General features: G+C 37.6%; 1 protein-coding gene across 5 annotated transcripts in view; it reads left to right on the forward strand.

Annotated features, from left to right (window-relative positions):
* Positions 1 to 15541, forward strand: part of VTI1A (vesicle transport through interaction with t-SNAREs 1A) — a 272432-nt gene that overhangs the window by 94812 nt on the left and 162079 nt on the right. The window lies entirely within an intron of this gene.

Below are 15541 nucleotides of genomic sequence, written 5' to 3' on the forward strand. Positions count from 1 at the left end.
GACCAATATGTTTCCCATAACCACATATATTGGTATTACTATTACTGTTTTAATGTATCCGTGTATGTGCATGTGTTCACAGTATCAGGGATGTGGTAGCATTCGGGTTTGTTGTCCTAAATGCTGCTGTTTGTGTCTGCAATTCATGCGGTTCAATCTTTCAGTCCTGTACATTTACCAACCATTCAGGCTCTGTGCAGTATTCACACATATATTATGTAAAATAAAATAGTAATAATAAAAAAACATTATTAAGAGTGGGGGAGTCTGTGAATGGGTTATTACAATTTGCCTATCATGGTAATGACACCTGTTAGAGGTGTGATACAAAAGGCAGTGACAGGGAGTGTAATTTGGTAATTGTAGCTATTGTGCTGTATAGCTGGTCAGTTCACCAGGCAAGTACAAAGAAACCAGTGTTAAGGCTAAGCAGGGGTGGGTAAGCTTAATAGACAGAGCTAGTGCTTTACTGAAAGAAACTTTTGGTGGAGGGCTAACTCCCAGGGGGAAGGAGTTAGAATGGATTGAAAAGAATGAACAAAAGTATAAAAATGGTACAGGTTTTCTCGTTTCAGTTCTTAAAGTGACAGGGGACTTCTGGTGATGAGCATGACTTGCTCCACTGGCCAAAGGAGGGCGAGGGGGAGAGGGAAGCTTTTTGAAATACTGGATGGGTGCTGATTTACTGCAGCTGCAGAACTGAGATACACCCAAGCCAGCAGTTGTCTCTTTCTTGCTAAACATCACGGTTAGCTTTGGCAAGTTTCACCTATCAAGGTCGTGATAAAAAGGTAACAGGGTCAGAAGGTAAGTTTGAGAGGTTGCAGGAAGCCACTCCTAGCAGGTTATAAACTTGTGCCCTGGTCAAATCTGCATATGAATATATGATCTGAGAGTTCATTTGGATGGCAAGCCTGCCAACTGCAAGTATCTGAAGACTTTAACTAGAGTCTGAAAAGTTAAATAAGGTCTTCAGTGGCTTCTTTCCTTAGAAGCCATAATGTTCCTGGAGGTTTTTTATGTTACAAGTAAATGAACTCAAGATACAAGATAATTTGTTACTAGTTCCTTTGGATATGGATTTGGTCTGTAAGCTATTTGGAGCACAGACCTCATCTTCCATACCTTGGACACAGAGTAGTGAATACTCTTTCTTAATCCCAAATATCGTTGTTTTCGATCATATTGTGAACTGAAGAACGACACAAAGACTACACAAATTAATCTTTCCCCTGGTGCAGTATCCCTGCAGACACCTAACAGACTATGTAAAATGCATAGCCATTAATTAATTTTCTGTTTCTGTAATTATGAGAATGCTAAAGCACTTACAGACTTATACTAGACCTACCTTTTTTTAAAAAAAGTAATTTGAGATTGTCTTTATCTCTCCTCCCTCCACCCCCATCTGTATATTTGATTTTCCACACAGTATATTGGTCTTTCTTCATGTGAACCTGTAATTATTGAACAAATTGTTGTCACAATGGAGAACCTCTTAGACGATTATGAGGATGCGTTAGAAAACAATAGGCTTGAGAGATAAGTAGTGAACACAGCACTGAAACATATTAAGGCCAGATTGAGTCATTTAACAGCTTTAAGAGAACAAGGAAGTAGCCTCAAGTTAACAAAGGTCTGCACAGCAGGGCGTTTATGCCAGCAAATACTAATTCACATTTGCTAAACAGTATAAACAGATTTGCAGGCAACACCAGGCATCCCATTTAAGGGGATTAGGTGTGCCACTTCCCTATTGTCTGGGCTGAGGAATGTGGGGTGCTCAATCTGCTCCTTGCAATTAGCAGACACACCCTTGGTGCAAAGCCAGTGGCAGGGCACTTAATCCATTGATTGGAAAGGTAATATTTCTTCTTTGAATTTAGAAGCTCGTCCTGTGGTGTAACTTGCATCCTTGCTGACCCCACATCGAAGCGTTAAAGTGACCTCACATCTTGTGTCAGCAGCCGGTTGATAGAGTGTGTTTGGTTTTTATAAACTATGCAAACTAGAATATTGACTTTGTTGCAGTCAGCTGTTGGGAGTGCTGCAAGAGGAAGGGAATACCTACTAGCTTTGTAATCAGAGCTAAACCAACGGTTAATAAATGGGCCATCCCCATGTTCTAGTGGTAAGTGCAGGGTGTTGCTTGTTTATGATCAAAGTGCGCAACCCTTACTAGTAACTTTTTTTTTTTCTCATCAACGGTTAAAAACACAGCAGAGGATTCATGAGATATGCACGCTATTATTACTGATTTCTGTAGAAAGTGATTCATGTTACACTGGAGCTGCAGAAACGCCTGCATTGCTTGTGTTCTGCCTGTCATTCAGGTGGTAAAGGCCATTTCCATGCTCCTTCAGCTGCCTAGAGGGTCAGTACAGCAGAGTTCCTCTGAGCCTAAGAAGGAAGCTAAAGAACTTGTCTCAAAGACACCTTCCTAGAAAATTTTTAGAAAATAAGATTGTGTAAAAACAGGAGAAGAATGAGCTGGTATTCAACTGAGTACTTACATATTGTCTACAGGCATCTGAATTAATTGCAGATTATGTGCCAAAGGAGAATCGAGTTTTGTGCCAATAAAAAAGCAGTGTGTGTGTCACCCTGCATCTCTCCTGGCCTTCTGTTGGCTGGAGAGGGATCTGATCACGGTGCTGAGCTGCTGTGGGGAGGAAGGGTTGGTGCATGGTGTGTGCACACTCTAGGAATTACTGGAATCCACAGAATCCTGGATGGATCTGGAGTTTTTGCAAACCTCACAGCTGGCTGTTGTGAGCTGTTTCAAACACGGACCCTAAGGGATCACTGCAATAGATTAGGCTGATACAGGCTAATTCCTCAATTACTGGTGGTAAAAACCTTGCCTGATGCACCCCGAGCTTCAAATCTGCCTGCGCCCTCTTCTGTCATCCTCAGTACCTCTTTTACCAGTGACAGAATTTCAGAAATCCATCTCTAGCTATATAGGGATGTCTTCCTTCAAATAAGCTTCTCAGATTTGTAAAAGGATCTTCCTGGAGGTAGAAATATGAAGTTCACAGAGCACAGACAGAAGAGATTTGTCACTGGGCTCCATTTTCTAAGGTAGAATACCCAGTCTATGAAACCAAAGTGGGTCATTCCACTCCTGTCTTTTAGGTTAAAGTATTGGGCATAAAACTATGGTATAAGGTGTAAAAGAATGCTTCTTTCCAACAGACAGGGAGTTGGATCAAAGGCAACACACCTTTTCTCAAGTACAGCCCTTACTTCTCATGAAATCACTGGGGCTCCTTGGTGAGTTGAAGGCAAGGATGTGGCTACAGCCCTGCTTGTGGCCACGTTCAGCCTTCCTGGAGTCAGACTCAGTGTTTGTGTACAGTGTTTAAAGGGTAATAGCACTAAACACTGCCCTCACAAACCACGGTAATTACTTCTACTGCTGAAAAAAACCAGAACATGAACAAAAATATCATAGAAAAGCTATTTCTAACACTAGTGCTGCTCTTTATGGCTAAGTGGCAGCCATCGTTTTTTTCCTAAATTATGTGTTCTTTTTTCAAGCATTTAGATGATGCAAACCAGATTTTTGTGGCAGCATTATTGCTTATAGCCAAGAGAGCATTCAAGGAAACACTGTATTTCTGCTAAATTACCATTTATTCAGAACACTTTGAATTGTTTATCTTTTTTCATTCTCCTCACAAATCAAGTAGCCATTGAGCCTGTATTTCTGAGCATAAGTTCAGTGATAATTTTAGTAAAAATAATAGCTACCATCTACCTTTTGGAGATGAGAGTGTGCAAAGTTCTAGGTTTTATTTTTAAGAGGAAAACTCCCCAGGAAAATTGTTTTTCCTGTTTGACAGTAAAACTTTGTTTTGGAATTTTTTTCTGACATTTAGTATCATAGTAGAAATTTTGTTGATGTAATTGCATTCTAGGTAGTGTTTTACAGGTATTTTTTGTTTACCTATTCTCTGGACTGATGTTTTAGGTTTTTTTTAAGAAAAAAGATTATGAGCATTCATTAGAAGAATACTATGAATGCCTTTTAGTTTTTCATGTTGCTTTTTATTCATTTCAAATGTTCCTAATAGTAAGTTTTTAATGGAGGGAATGTTCCAGAGAAAAGAAATAGTAACAGATAATCATACACAGGTATGTAATTTGAATATTTGTCTCAGGCATGTGAATATGAAAGTTCTTTGGGGTTCATCCAGTCTGCAAGTAAGAACAATAACATGAGGTGGAGGTGATTAATCAAGTATTGCAGAGAGAAAAATATGAATTACCAGTAATCAAAACAGTATCTAGGACAAATAGTTCACAGGCAATCCACAGGCCACACATGTTCACAGGAACAAATTATTGAATTGTTTCATGGTGAGGACATTTGTATACATGAAAATCTTTGTATGCAGTCATGAATAAAAAAAATGTACTAATACAGTTGCATAAATCATTTACTTTATAAATGCTGTCCAATTCCTTTTTCATAAGAGAACATTTCTGTTTCTCCTGTGGAAAGCACAGTCTTTACCTTAGAACTGACCTAAGCCTTCTGCATGAAATAAAGCAAGCTGACAGTCAGCTCTACTCAATGCATAGCATACACCTGAAAAATACTGTATCATTCACCTTTGAACATAATAATGTGACTTATTTTAAAACACTAAAGCCTAGACTGAAGGATCAAAATAAATATATTTTTCTTTGTGGCATTTTCTGATTTTTATAATTTCTGCAGTGTGTGTCCTCCTGTTCTGCTGCTTGGCATAACTGCTAGTTCCCTGCTTGCAGGGAGGTTTTATAGGGATATTTTTTATCCTTGCTAGGCATTGTAACTTTTAGCTTAATAGTTTTTAATTCAATTAGAGTGAATTAAGTTTACCTTAGGATCTTTGGAGCCCCTTAGAGGGCTGATCTGATTAATTACTGTGCAAAACAGATTGTTAAAATAACTAGGTTTTATGCAGTTTCTCTTTGTTCTTTCCCTTAGCTTCTGTAATTCGTAGACATTGATACTGGATGAGTGAGGTTAATGTGGGAGACAGTTCTCACAGGCTCACTGATTCTCTGCTTTCCTCCCCAGTCAGACACAGGCTCCTGTGGGCGGGGACCGTGTGGGACCCCTTCCTGGGGTGTGAGGTGTGTTCTCCAATGTGGTGAATTTTCTCTGTCAGTCCCAAATGGATGACCAACAGAGGAATCAGAATGGCCTTGTGTGCATGTCCTTATGAATTTAGTAGCTAATGAACCTTGTAATGCAGAGTACAGGCTGAAGTTAATTTTATTTATGTTTTTAATTGTAGCCAAAGCTAGAAAATGTATCCTACTCATCATCCATGTTCCTGATGTGTGTCATGTCTGGGACAGTAGAGAGCAGCAGGGCAAAGAGTCATCTGAGCTCCAAACATTGCTCTGCTTCTCTATGGGTTCACACAGGTCAGAAGTTTAGTGGTTTGTTTAAATGGCTGTGGTCCTGCTCCCGAGCCAAACCAGACGGGTCTTAGTAGAGACATGGCATCTAGTTATACACTTCCTTATATGACAAATTAAAGTGGCTTATACCATGCTTGGGCAGATTTATCCCATCCCTCTGCAACCTTGGCAGGCTCACGACTACATGGTTTTGAGCCAGGCAGTGCAACAGAATGTAAGGGTCACTTTAAAAGAGAAGGGAAACCACCTGTGTTGGGCATGGCTTATAATTTTACTGGATGCAACTGCACAGCAAGAATTAGAAAGGAGAAGACACCATGTGCTAAGAGGGCCTTCATGTGTCCCTGTGTGGCTGGAAGTTGTAGTTGTGCCCATAGCCCGAGGGGTGGGAACGGAGGAGGTCTCAGCCCAGCACAGGCAATTCACTCAATCACTTCCTCCTCTCAGTCTCCAACATGAGCAGAATAAAACCCATCCTTTTCTGTGGAGAAGGAAGCTGGCTAATACAGGCTGGTCAGTCTTTGTATCCTGGAGTGGGGATTTCCAAAGGTAATTCAGGTCTGTAAGGGTGAAGTTCTGTATCAGTCACTTCAAAGAGATTGGGGATTTCCAAACAGAAATCAGGTTTGTAGGGATAAAGTCCACTGTTATTCTCTTCAAACAGACCTGGCAGCCACCAGTTTGTGAAAGCTGTGTTAATGGGACCCTGTGTGTGTACAAGCTCTATTCATTTATAGGTTTTCTGTGATTTATTTTTTTTTAATCTACCATTTAAGCTCTGCCATTTGTAATTTTTCTTTAACAGCCAGAGAGGTGGTGAGAAGGGAGGAGAGCTGAGATGTTACTTACTTTCTCCTTCTGGGGTGTAGGCCTCATTTTATGAAACTACTGAAAGTTCTCAGTAGTTTAGTCCCTTTTTGAAGCACAACAGAAAGTCACTGCTGCACTGATGTCATCAAAGAAAAATGAGCTGGTATTGAGCTGAAAAGTGCATAAAAAGTTTATGGGTCTTTTAAAAAAGTTCTACCGTGAACTGCAGCAGTGGATTTTAACTTGAACAAAACCAAATCAAGTGTTAAACCCTTCCACATTGCGATGTTGTAATGGTAAGTGAAACTTTAAAGACAGTGTTGAGAGAGACGAAGTGCTCAGCAAAGGGCCCTGGCGATGTGCACTGCAGGAGGATCCAGAGCAGGAGCAGGGCTGGGCCTGCTGGAAATCCATGATAAAACTCAGTTAAACGGGACCATTGCCAAGAATTTATCACACATCTGTTTTGCCTTGATTTTATATTTAATTATCACCTGCAAAAAGTCTGATTTCTAAGCATTTATTATGAAATTAATAAAAGAGTTTACAAGGCAGTGCTGTAATGCACTCCAGGGTGTGTCCTGCTGGAGCTGGGCCATTTCCGAAGTTGTTGAAGTTGTTCCTCGTAAAGTTTGTGCTTTAGTTTGTGGTCAGAACAGAACAATATCCCAGGAAAAATACTGCATAGTTCTGATAGTGCTACCTGGGAAAAACCTAGTTGCCTTCTATGGCCCCAAAATGTGTATGGGCTGTCCGTATAGCAGGTTTTATAATGAGCTGTAAGTGACAGGCACCAAAGTTATAAAGGCTTCCTGATAATCACTGCTCTGCTATTTGCTATTGTCTTTTCTGGTAAATTGACACAAAAGATATTCTAATGTGTTCAATACATTCAGGTTAAGATGCATCTTTATATAAGTGTATGTGCATGCATATGTGTTTGAGACGGTGAGGAGTTAATCCTAAAAAACAGAAAGAACCTAAAGATGAAGAACTCAAAACTAAATAAATAGTTGAAGTGTTTCTTAATCTATTGCTGTCTTTTTCTAGTAATGTAGGCAACAAGTAGTATGAGATTAAGTAACATTTTGAGTGTTGTGGGTTTTTCTGTCTTGTAGAATTCAAGTGTATTTTAGTACATATTGAGCACATCCATGTAGAAGCAACTCAGGGTTCCGTGCATGTCAGCAGTGTGTAGCCTCTGAGTAGCTTTTTCATTTACTACTTCTTATTTTTCTTCAATCTTTTTTTTTTTTATTTACTTTTACTTTCCATAGTGCATCCAAATATATTTTCTCCCAAAAAATCAGGAATTTGATCCACTCAAAAATATAAGACATAGTTAAACGGTTTCTCTCAGTGTGTGGCCAGTGTATTTTTAACTTGCCCATTTATCCCATTCTTCTCCCAAACTTCAAGTTAGTCCTTTTTTAAATTTCTGTTCAAAGGCAACATTATTATAAGTTCAAGCCTGGTACACTGAGAAAATGTAATTAAACATATATTTGATACCTACAATTGCACTTATCAATGAGATAATGGCAGGATGATGGGTGCAAAATGTATATGCTGAAGTTTCTTTAGAACTTCTGTTTCTTATTATTATCATTATTTTGTTATTCAATTAGTATAGTGCCTAAAGGCTGCAACTGTAATGAAGACTTCACTGTACTGAGTATTGTACAGGCACATGGTATGATTTAGCATGTGAATGGATGATTGTGATCAATTCAGTTGTGCTGGCTTCATGATTTGCTTCTCAGATGAGCAGCTGATTTTGTATTAATTACTACTTTGTTGCAGTCAATGCTGGCCTGCAAGGGTGGTTTAAACTGATGTACTTTTCTCTGTAATTACAGTGGTTTAGAAGTACACAATGGGCTAAGAGTTGATTACTTCAGCTCATGCAATGAATGGATGGCCCTGGGCTTGTAGCAATATGGTCAACAAGCGTCTTGAGACTCTTGGGAACCTCTGAGAACAATCTGCATGCAGCTTGGGAGAAAACGAAATGTTATAGGTTAAGTGTGAAAGGAGAAAATTTTCAACGTACAGTACTATGTCCAATAATGCCCTTCCTGTGTGACTACTCTGTATTTTTCTGCTTGCTCCACTAGTGCGGATCTTAGAAATCCCAAAAACCTTGCATCAAACCCTGTAGACTAAAACTGCTTCCTCCACTGCTCCTGTTGGAGAGTTATTTTGTGATATGGCCCATTGCTCAAAGTGATGTGGCAGCTTTTCCTTTTGTGGGAAGCTCCTTCCTCAAGTACCTCCTACTGCCCAGAAATGCAGAAACATCTCAAATATTTTAAGTCAGCACCAAATCATTCAGAAACTAGCTGGCAACTTACCTGCCTCTTTGGAGCATTGCTTTTCTGCATGGAAACTTCCTGAGTTGATGAGCACAGTCACCTATCATCTTAGAGACATGCTCTGCACTTATCTGAGCTTCCAAAATATGGAAGCTACTCCCTTGAATAGCACATCAGTTGGAACAGAAGGCAACATATATATGATTAAGGTTTATGAGGTCTATGTCCAAATACACTGACAGATTCAATATAAATCCCCCAAATGAAATAATATAGAAACAAATCTCTACAGAGATGTATGCACTCTGAAAACTTCAAACCCCATCACTGATGGGTTTAGGCTGATTTTTTCAGGATGCTCTCCGCTTATTGGGAAGTCATTTAATGCCGTGTCATATAGATAATTGATTCGAACTGCAATTTGATATGTACACATTTCCAGTTCTGCATTGAGCATATGGGCTACTCTTGTACCTCTTCTCCCATGAAAATGAGCTGTTTCTATTTCAGCCAGGACCGACTGTGGTTTTCCCGTTGCTATAGTCAGCTCCAAAGGACACAGTTGCTGTTCATTCACAACCTGAATATATAGACAAGCACTAGTTCTGATCTGTTAGCCACTGAATTTAACGAGTGCCTGTTAGAGGTAACACTCTGCTCTCCCCACTTGCCACCAAAAATTGTCTTAGCTTCTTCCAAACGTCTTCCTGCCAGAATTTTATTTTACAAAGACAGGACAAATATATGATGTGGATTTTTTTGTTGATGCACTTGATTAATTTCTTGCTTCATAGTGTGTTTATGAAAGTTAAACTGTGCAAGCTTTGAGATGGGGGAGGGGGCTAGGACTAGGGAATTAGGATTTTGGGGTATCTCAAACCATGACAATAACAAGGATTAATAATTATGGGGTCTATTAATATTGTTAAATAATATATAATATTATTTATATACATATCTTTCCTACCTAGATATTATAACCTAGGTAATAGTAATTTTTTAATTTCACTATGATGAACAGTTTCCAATGACCATGTCCAGTTCCTTTTGTTCATTCACTTGGAAACAAATTCTCATTTTTTACTGAGAATAACAGCGTGTCCATTTTAAAGAAATTATTTTAACTTTTGAGTTATAAATATGCCATCAGTTTTGTTGTAGGTGTGAAGGCCAGCAGCAGAAATCAAGGTTTCACTTGTTCTGTTCTCCAGAGTGTAACCTTATGTGAGACTTAACATGACTGAGTTTGAAATGGACTGTTTCTGTAAAAATGGTTCCTCCTTTTGCGCAGTACATCCATGTACTTCTTAACTGATCCTTTACTTTTTGATAAAAAGATGTTCCCCTTCTTTACTTCTTTAAAAAATGTTCCAGCAAGAACATTTCTTCAGTGAAACACGACTTTAAATTTGTTACCAATGGTTTAGAAAGTGTAGAGTGATGGGAATTCAGTGTTTGTACAGCACCTAGTGCAATTGATTCCTACTCTCTTAGAAAGCAAATATTAATGCTCAGTTTTGCATACCATCAATCCAGTCTTTAAATGTTACATTTTTAGATTCTTAGAACATTAGTTCTAAAGACGTACAAAAAATTAATTGAATTAGAGCTTTCAATTCTGACTTCAATATATACTATCACTAGTCAGAAAAAAAATACTTCTCAACTCCAAAAGTTTTGATTTAAATTAGATAATAAACTGGCATTATCCTGTGATGTAACTTGATGCAGAGTCTGTATTATTACAGACATATTGTTACATTTAGATATCAAATCTAACTCCTACTGAGCATATCAATTGTGGAAGCTTTTCTTGTACTCTAGCCAAGGGTGGACGTTGCAGCATGCTGCAGTGAGGTACTCAGATGCACATTAAGGCTATTGATGTGCTGAAGATTCCTTAGTGGGGAATTTGAATGATCATCCCTTGTGAAACTGCATATTCCTTTAGTTTTTACATGAGAACACAGACGTGAGTATCTTTTTTGGTGGTAATGGGATTAAGATTTGGATGGGAAGTTATGATATAGGCACATTTAATTTTGTAATGGAAAATAAGAGGTTTTCTCTTAACCATGAGGGAAGACCAAATTGGCAGTGTGAGTCCAGTGGCCTTCGGAGGTTTACACTGATGGTATTAAGTTATATATTAAAGTTATCTTCATTTATCCTGGTTGTTGTTCCTATACAGAACAGTGTTTTGGCTGCTTACAGCTAGTCTGTTGAGTTTTTCAAACATGTGATGTTACTGTCTTCCTCTCAAACACTGTAATTGTGGCTTTTAATTTTTAGGGGTTTTTTAAGTTTCTCAAAGGATGCTGTGAGGAACTAATGTTTGTGGTGTATGTTGGCTTGTAGGATAGAAGTTCTGTGACTGCTTCTGAGCTAGACATATATTTGCACCATTTCTTTCTGTTGAACTCTATTCTATTATCCATTTTTTCATTTGTAGTAATATATTGGTTCTCTCATTAGAAACATACATCCAGATCCAATTACTCATTCTTATAAACAGACCTTCCTCTGAGAACATCCAGAGATACTGAGAAAGTTAGGATGAAGTCCATAGACACCTAAAGTTCAACCTAAGAACTCAGCCAATGAAACGTGATTACAAGGCCATGGACGTAGATCTCATCTTGCCAAGCTTATTTGTCACAGCACTTCAGAAGAGAGCAGGTGGGCAGACAAAAGGAGAAAAGGACACTGTGAAATGCCACAGTTGCAGCTTTTGTTGAGTTACTTTCCTTCACATTCTGTTACTCCATTAAGCCTTAGGCAGCGTGTTCCAAGAAGTGCCAATTCTATACAGAGCTCCAATGAAGAAAAATATGAGGCCACTTGCAAAACTACTCTAAGAGATTATGTGCTGTTGTTGCTCCTCTAAGTCAGGCCATTTTAAGTTAATTTTTAAGGATAAAATGTCAAGCATTTGTTTTCTGGTTTAATGGAAATGATGCAGTACGAGCTTTCAAAATGATGATGATTTATATTTTTATTCCTTTTTCTAGACTTAATGGGTACAGGGGTTGAGAAGCAAAACCTTAATGTTAGGGTGCTATTTAAGTGCAGATTTCCAGTGTTCATGAAACACTATTTTTGTACTCAGAGCAATGAATTCAGTTGCTGAACATTTTCATTCCACTTAGACATGTTTATGTTATGTATTGCGTATCCACATGTCTCCAGACACACAACCAAAACTTCCTTCATGGTATATTCCCAAACAGGAGACCGTAGTTCAAGTGCAATTAAGGACCATCACGTGGTTGTGTAGCTGAGGCAATAGATAAAGGCACTTCTATGCAATTGTGGAGAGATCATTGTCTTGAGTGACAAAGCATATGGAAACCATACCTTTTTCTTCACCTGATCTGTTTCATTTAAACTTATGTCTCCAGTATTTGAAATCCAATATTAAAAACATCTATTTTCCTATCTCACATATAATTGCTAAGTTCTTGAAAAGATGTTCAGTATAACAGAAGATCCTTAAACTGACCAAAGTAGTATGTTCCAGTTGAGGAACTTGGTTGGAAATTACTTAATCTTTGGTAGAAATATGTGGAACAAGATGGTATTGAAGCCAGCCTTCTAAAATCTGGCCCTTATGATAAATCCTTCCTTCCAGCTTAAGCAAGGCAATGAAAAGTTATTCAGACTTTGTAGGTGTTGTTAGTAAAGACATGAATTGACTAAATATAGCATGAACTCCTTGGAGAAGGATTTTGCAAAATATTAAACTATTTTGATGTTCCTAGATATAGATGGGTATTATGGGGCTAGGAAGGAATATAATTTTCATTTGGGCACTGGAAACTTGGTTAGATTTTGGAATTTCCAGAGGAGAAACACTAGTATGTTGTCCAACAGATAGTGACAGAGGTGATGGCTAAATTAAACATTCATGCTCCTTCATATGGCTGTTTGCTGAAATATTTATGTTGGGATATATTTCTTTCTTTTTTAAGATTTAAGTTAGGACAAAGAATGTGTGTTTGTTTATGCCTCATAGATTAGGGTCAGTGCTGTGATGTGAAAGGCAACTGATTAGATGCTACTTTGGTTTAACGATTATGTGCTGATTTATTAATGAGGTTTCATGTAAGTTTATATTTTTTTAACATTCATAAAATAACAGGATAAGTATTAGAAAACAAAGATAGACCAAAGTATTAGAAAAACAAAGGATAATGGACTATTAAAAAGATAATCCTGTGTTACAGTTTGTAGTCAGAAATTGAAAAATAAATTATCAATTCTGTGAAGGTTAATAGTGGTAATTGGCAACTTTTGGTATTGATGGCCTTGCTTTTATCATGGTAATTCTTTAGGTTTGATTAACATATCATTGTGATTAACCAACATGATTGAATTTTTGCAGAATTTTCCTGTGTATTTGTGAACAAAGAGCTTAAACCTTTTCATATATTTTTGGCCACCAGTGCTTCTGCCAACTGTTTCTCTCCCTTCAGTTGCAGATACCAATTTCAGTTCTGATCTCTGTAGGTCCTAATATGAATAGAGTCACATGGCACTCCTCAGATCTAGTGTTCCCCAGTATCCACACATCCCCAAATATTTTCACTTATGAACAAAAGCTTTTTTTTGTTTTATCATGTTTTTTCCCATTCTGAATGCTGCTGCAAATATTTTCCAAGTCAGTTGTCTCTTTGCATTACTTCTCCTTGTTTTATCATGCTTCCCACCTTCTAGCTCATCGGAAACAAGCTTTTTAAAGCACTTTCTGAGTTTTCCCCAACTCAGTGCTTGCCTCCTGTTCTTCATGAGGAGACTAGGTGCACATTCGTTTAGCTAATGATGATTACTTCCATCAGCATAGAGTGGTTTTGGCTATTCTTCCGCACATAGTGCCTCAAAAAAATTAACCCTGCTCATGTATTGTGAGTGTGATTTCACGCTAGAACTAAACTAATCTAATGGTGATCTGCCACTGAAAGGCACAGGTACAGACCTTCTCCTCATCTATACAATAATAGGTAATTTATTTAATACACACTGGGCAATTTGCTGAGACCTCTTGATGTACTGCTACCTTTACATTTTGAGGTATTTACACTTACCGAGTTGAAAATTTAGCTTGCAGCGGAAATGGGAGGAGGCATAATGGAATGAATTTTTTTTTTCTTAAGTTTATGATGTTGTCTTTCATTCCAAGTTGATTTATTTTTCTCTTTTTTGACCTCTATTTGTGGAAAGTCTTATTATTGCTACCTGACTTGAGACTCAGTAGTGTTCATAAAATATAGCTATATATTTGAAACATCAATTTTTATCACTCTTCACAATTAGTTTGACAAGCTATATTACAAATCCCAGTATATTTATTCATTCCTATTACAGAGGCCAACTTCACTAATTAATTTTTCTTCATTGTTCCTTTGTCTGACATTTTGACTTGGAGACCCTGGTAACATTTGTATATTCCATTCACAGCTTGCTTGCTGTCGGTGTATCATGATGTTGTCCCACAAATTTCATATCTTTATTTACCCTCCTCTTTTCTAACACTGTTTTGTACCCAACACAAGAGTCAATATTGAGATTCTTTCAGGAAGATTGTCTGATTACTGAAAATTGGCTACCACAATTAAGGAACTCAGAATAACTCAAGACAAGATAACTTGAGTTTCAGCCCAAGTTTGTGGCTCAAGGTAAATACCTCTCCTATAGGCTGAAGTTGCGACTATCCAGAGTTGAAACTTGGGTATTTTGTACAACTTTGTCTTTAACTTGAAGACTTTCTTTTGACATTGCAGACATGTCAAGACTAAACTCAGTTCAATAATTTCATCATTAAACATTTATTTTAAGTTAGGTTCCTTCCTCTCCAGTGTCAGGAGACCAGTCTTCCTGGACTAGCACAGACATTTTTGAATATCCCTCTAAGTGAACTTTAGCAAGGAATGAATGAGAAATGAGACATTTTGATGTTTTGAAGAGACTGAAGGCAGACAAAATACAGTGTACTGAAGATTTTTATGAAGGAGCACCAGGGTCTCTACTTGATAAACAGATCCAAATCACTGAGATGAAAGCTGAGTTCTGGAAATAAATAAGAGCTTTTTGTTTGGCAGGTTATATATTTTCTAGCCCACTCATTGTGGGGACACATTGTTTTGAATTGGTTTAGGTAGATTTTGCTATTTCTTAAGCAGGGAGATTACCATGAACAGTTCTTAGTATTTGAGAAAATATTTCTTCCTATAAAGGAAGATTTTTTTCCAACGCATCTCTGAAATGCTGTCATCTGTTACTTTCCCTAACACATATAAGAGGAATGAACAGCTAAAATGTACTATTGGAAATCAAGCTAAAGAAGCCAAACCCTTTTTCCTCACACTGGCGTTCATATTTCATATTAAGACCAGTTATCTTCCTGTAATTCCTACTAGCTTACTGAAGCTTCTGTAAAGAAGATTAAATTTTCTTACAATGGTGAGATGTTATGTGCTTTGATAAGGAAATGTTTCTTTTCTGTAAGTCAGTTGTTAGTAATACAACAATTATTTGATAATATTTCATTCACAATGGCATGCTTAAAATAGTTGCTGCCAATTCATTTTTAAGAAAATAATTACTTGTTTCTAACATCCCTGAAGAAATAATTATGTAATAAAAAATTACATGACTGACATATTTGTTACCTATAATAACTGCAAGTATTCCTTGAATTTTTAAGCAATTTTGTAGGGGTTTATATTTAAATATTGAAACCTATTAAAATTGCCCATGGAGATTTGTGGGAGAGGTTATCTATGGGCCTCTGCTAATTAATTATGATATATTTTACTTCCATGTGATTTGTCACTACTAGTCCTGTAAGGACTACAGGAAAAATCATTTGTTTAATCTGACTGGGACCTTGTGGCATTTAATTGTAAGCATAACTGTGATGCAATAAATCCAAATGAATTTGGACAGTGATTAACAGGAGCTCCTTGATATGGTAATGAGATTAAAAAACTGGT

The sequence above is a fragment of the Corapipo altera genome, unplaced genomic scaffold (genome assembly GCF_003945725.1).
Source record: "Corapipo altera isolate COAL_440 unplaced genomic scaffold, ASM394572v1 56, whole genome shotgun sequence".
Classification (NCBI taxonomy): Eukaryota; Metazoa; Chordata; class Aves; order Passeriformes; family Pipridae; genus Corapipo; species Corapipo altera.